Genomic DNA, 5,142 nt, shown 5'->3' on the forward strand with positions numbered 1-5,142 from the left:
ACAAGGAACTGTGCAACCCCTTTTGAAGAAACCCAGCCTTGACTCCAGTGTTCACAACATCTATAGACCCATCCCCAAGCTACCATTTATTTCCAAGATTTTAGATTTTAGATTTTAGTCTCCTCCTACTTGAACACATTTAACATTTGTGACAAATTCCAATCAGGTTTTAGAGCACTTCATAGTACTGAATCCACTCTGCTAAAGGTACAAAATGACATCCTTCCCTCTGTCGACTCTGGCTCTAGTGCTATTTCAGTCCTGCTTGATCTTAGCGCAGCCTTCGACACAACTGACCATGCGATTCCATTAAAACGCCTGGAGGAAAAAGTTGGTCTACAGGGCATGGTGTTACAATGGTTTACATCCTACCTGAAAGAAAGAATGTTTACTGTTAGAATAGGAAATTGTTCATCATCTCCTACTACCTTTAAATGTGGCATCCCTCAAGGCTCGATTTTAGGCCCTCTCCTATTTTCACTATACATGCTTCCTTTTGGTACTATTTTTGAGAAGTACAATATTTTGTATCACTGTTATGCAGATGATACACAGTTCTACATACCAGTTACACCTGGCAGTACTCACTCCCTGAAAAACCTCTTAAACTGTCTGACTGATATCAAAGACTGGATGGAGAGGAACTTCCTTCAACTAAATGAAAATAGAATTGAGGTAATTCTATTTGGCACTGATAGCTCTGTCACTAGCTTAAGTAACTCACTTGGTCCCCTGACAGAAAAACTTGCACAATGTAATTAAGAATTTAGGTGTTTTTATGGATACTTCTTTGAATTTTAACAAGCAAATCAGTAGTGTCGTGAAGGGCAGTTTTTATCAGCTTAGAACCATAGCCAAATTGAAGCCATTTTTATCCCATAGAATCAGAATCAGAATCAGTTTTATTGCCAGGTATGTGTACACATAGGAGGAATTTGACACACGATTGTACATTGCTCACGATGAGCTTACTTATACAATAATAAAATAATAATATAAGAATAATAAAATAAAATCAGACATAAACTACAGAATAAACAACACTAATATACACACTATGAACAAAACAATATAGACATATTGACAAATAGTGCAGTGATCAGAGTGCAAAGGATGCAAGAGTAAACTATTCTCATTATGTATATGTTGAAGGTGGATATGATATACAGGTACACATACACATACATGCATACATGTACACATGTACATAGTGTGATGGAGCATAGTGCAAAGGATGCTGGAAAAAATAAATAAGACCTATGACCTTATGACCTGAGGTTGGTGTATTGGTATACAGTATATACAATATGACAGTATGAACACAGTATGAACAGCACTGAAATAGAGAATGGTGAATAAATAAATAATAAGTGGAAACCAGTAAACAGGTGCTGATTAGAGACAGTTACTGGGTTATTGCACAGGAATTGTTCCTGACACTGTGAGTCAGAAATCCGCTGTTCATCAGAGTGATGGCTTGTGGGAAGAAACTGCTTCTGTGTCTGTTGGTTTTGGTGTACAGTGCTCTGTAGCGCCTACCAGAGGGGAGGAGCTGGAACAGGTTGTGTCCGGGTTGAGATGGATCTGCAGTGATGTTTCCTGCCCGTTTCCTGACTCTGGAAATGTATACCTGAATGGCAGGTTAGCACCAATGATTTTTTCTGCAGTCCTGACTGTTCATTGTAGTCTGTCCTTGTCCTTTTTGCTGGCAGATCCAAACCAGACAGTGATGGAGGTGCAGAGGACAGACTGTATGATGGCTGTGTAGAACTGGATCAGCAGCTCCTTAGGCATGTTGAGCTTCCTGAGCTGATGCAGGAAGTACATCCTCTGCTGGGCCTTCTTGATGATCGTGTCAGTGTTGGGCTCCCACTTCAGGTCCTGGGATATAGTGGATCCCTGGGATATAGTGGATCCCAGAGACCTGAAGGATTCCACAGCAGATACAGGGCTGTTGAGTATGGTGATGGGGGGCAGAGTGGGGGGGCTCCTCCTGAAGTCCACGGTCATCTCCACAGTTTTGAGCGTGTTAAGCTCCAGGTTGTTCTGTCCGCACCAGAGAGCCAGCTGATCAACCTCCCATCTGTAGGCCGACTCATCACCGTCCCGGATGAGGCCGATGAACTTCAGGAGTTTGACAGATGGGTCCCCTGAGGTGCAGTCGTTGGTGTAGAGGGAGAAGAGCAGTGGGGAGAGCACTCACCCCTGGGGGGCGCCAGTGCTGATTGTCTGGGTGCTGGATGTGATGTTCCCCAGCCTCACCTGCTGACTCCTGTCAGTCAGGAAGTCTGTGATCCACTGACAGGTGGAGGCTGGCACAGTGAGCTGGGTCAGTTTGGTGCTGAGGATGTCCGGGATGATGGTGTTGAACGCCGAGCTGAAGTCCACAAACAGGATCCTAGCATATGTCCCTGGAGAGTCGAGGTGTTGCATGATGTGATGCAGACCCAAGTTAACAGCATCATCCACTGACCTGTTAGCCCTGTAGGCAAACTGCAGGGGGTCTAGCAGGAGGCCTGTAATGTCCTTCAGGTGGGTCAACACCAGTCTTTCAAAGGACTTCATGACTACAGATGTCAGGGCAACGGGCCTGTAGTTATTTAGTATAGAGATGGAGGGTTTTTTTTGGGACTCAGATGACTGTGGAGCGTTTGAAGCAGGAGGGAACTTCACACAGCTCCAGTGATTTGTTGAAGATCTGAGTGAAGATGGGGGCCAGCTGGTCCGCACAGATTTTCAGGCACGATGGTGGGACACCGTCAGGTCCAGGAGTCTTCCTGATCTTCTGCCTTTGGAAGAGGTGGCTCACGTCCTCTTCACAGATTTTGAGTGCAGGTGAGAGGTCAGAGGGGGAGTGGGGGAGAGGTGTGACTCTGGGCTTTTCAAACCTACAGTAGAAACCATTCAGCTCGTCTGCCAGTCGTTGAGTACCAGCAGTGTTGGGGGATGGCCTCTTGTAGTTTGTGAGTGTCCGTAGGCTTCTCCACAACGACGTAGGGTCGTTGGCTGCAAAGCTGTTATTTAGCTTTTCAGCATAGCACCTCTTTGCAGCTTTGACCTCTTTAGTCATGTACAAGACTCTGTCCCCATTTCTGAAGGCGTCTTCCTTGGTCTGACGAAGCTGCCTGAGTTTCGCTGTGAACCAGGGTTTGTAGTTGTTGTATGTGCGGAAGGTTTTAGTTTTTTCTCCACGTTAGTTATCTGGTTGGCCAGGTGTAGTAATGTCTCACTAACACAGGCCTGAGGTGGAATGTAAACAGCGACCAGAACAAACGAGGAAAACTCCCGCGGAGAATAAAAAGGATTGTAGTTTATAAATAATGTCTCTAAGTGAGGCCTGCATGATCATTTCAACACTGTGACATCTGTGCACCAACCTTCGTTTATATAGAAACAGAGTCCGCCTCCCCGTGTTTTTCCCGTGAGCTCCCTTTCGCGATCCGTGTGGATGAGATTAAATCCCAGTAGGTGAGGTGCGCTGTCCGGGATGCGCTCAGTGACCAGGGTTCGGTGAAACAGAGGGCAGCAGATCTGCAGAAGTCCGAGTTAGTTCTGTTGAGGAGCAGCAGTTCGTCCATTTTGTTGGCCAGAGAGCGGACATTCGCCAGGTGAATTGAAGGGAGTGCAGTGCGAAATCCCCGCTGTCTCATCTTAACCAGCGCGCCTGCATGTTTTCCCCTGCGACGGTTCCGGATGATCCCAAACAGAGCTGCCGCTCCTCCAACTAATAACTCCGGGAAAGTTCCAGGGTCAATAAAGAGCGGTGGAATAGTATGTGCAGTTGAAAGTCCAATGTTTAAGAGCTCTTCTCTGGTAAAAGTTACCAGAGAGGGACGGCAGAAAACAGCGTTAATTAACAAAAACACAAAAAGCACTAGGAGTGTAATCCAGAGGCGGCCGTCTGCGGCGCCATCTTGGTTCCTTATATAGAGACCTGGAAACAGTTATACATGCGCTTATCACCTCACGGCTGGACTACTGTAATTCCCTGTATATGGGGCTGACCCGTTCAACACTTTCCCGACTACAAATGGTTCAAAATGCAGCTGCTGGATTTTTAACTGGAACAAAGAAAAGACAACACATAACTTTGGTCTTGTCTCACTTGCACTGGTTACTGGTAAAATACAGAATAGATTTTAAAATGTTATTATTTGTTTTTAAAGCCCTCAATGGCTTAGCCGCACAATACATAACTGATATGCTAATTCCACCTAGGTCTTCACAGGTCCTCTTAGTCCCCTTGTCACGCCTTACAACTAAAGGTGACCGGGCCTTTTCTGTTGCTGCCCCCAGGCTTTGGAATAGTCTGCCATCTAACATCAAGTCCAGCCACAACATTGAGAAATTCAAATCTAATTTAAAGACCTACCTTTTTTCTCTGGCTTTTACCTGATCCTGTCCCTTTATGTTATTTATTTATTTTAATCCATTTTAATCTGACATTCTTACTTAATTCCTTTTAGCGTCTTTGAATTTTATCTCTACCAAGTTCTCCATATTCCTTTTATTAATGTGTATTGGTGCACTAGTGTTTCATTGTGTAGTTGGATACACAGTGATATATACTTTTTGTTCTTTTGTTCGTTTATACTTGTATTTGGGTGTATTGTGTTCTTGGAAATCACTTTGGGTCAACTCCTGTTGTTTTTAAATGTGCTATATAAATAAAGCTGACTTGACTTGACACAAGTCTTGATACATTTGCATGTAACCCTTTTCACCATCGGCTCGTGATGAGGCAAGTACACTATAAAGCAACATATAAAGTGTTGAGCCCCCTTAACCCTAATGTTTGGTAAAATGGTGAAAGAGACATCCCATTGTATAATAAACCTGTCTAGGAACGCTATGATTCTCACTCTCTCTACTACCAATGAGAGGCTGGAGGGATAATCCTGACTTTAACCTCTTATTACCACAGAAAATACTGATCTACTCAGATACAGAGCATGTGATGAGACAGACATCCAGGACGCAATAGCTCAGTTTCCTTCTTTGTATTATGCAAGAATCACATAACATTTTAACAACAAATAATGGAGTGAAAAACAAACAATCTCAAAAGACCCGGGGAATATAGGGATTAGTCTTTTATAACCTGAGTGCACTCTTTTTTTTTTAGGTTTGTTCTTTTAGCAG

The sequence above is a fragment of the Micropterus dolomieu genome, linkage group LG03 (genome assembly GCF_021292245.1).
Source record: "Micropterus dolomieu isolate WLL.071019.BEF.003 ecotype Adirondacks linkage group LG03, ASM2129224v1, whole genome shotgun sequence".
NCBI classification, from domain to species: Eukaryota; Metazoa; Chordata; class Actinopteri; order Centrarchiformes; family Centrarchidae; genus Micropterus; species Micropterus dolomieu.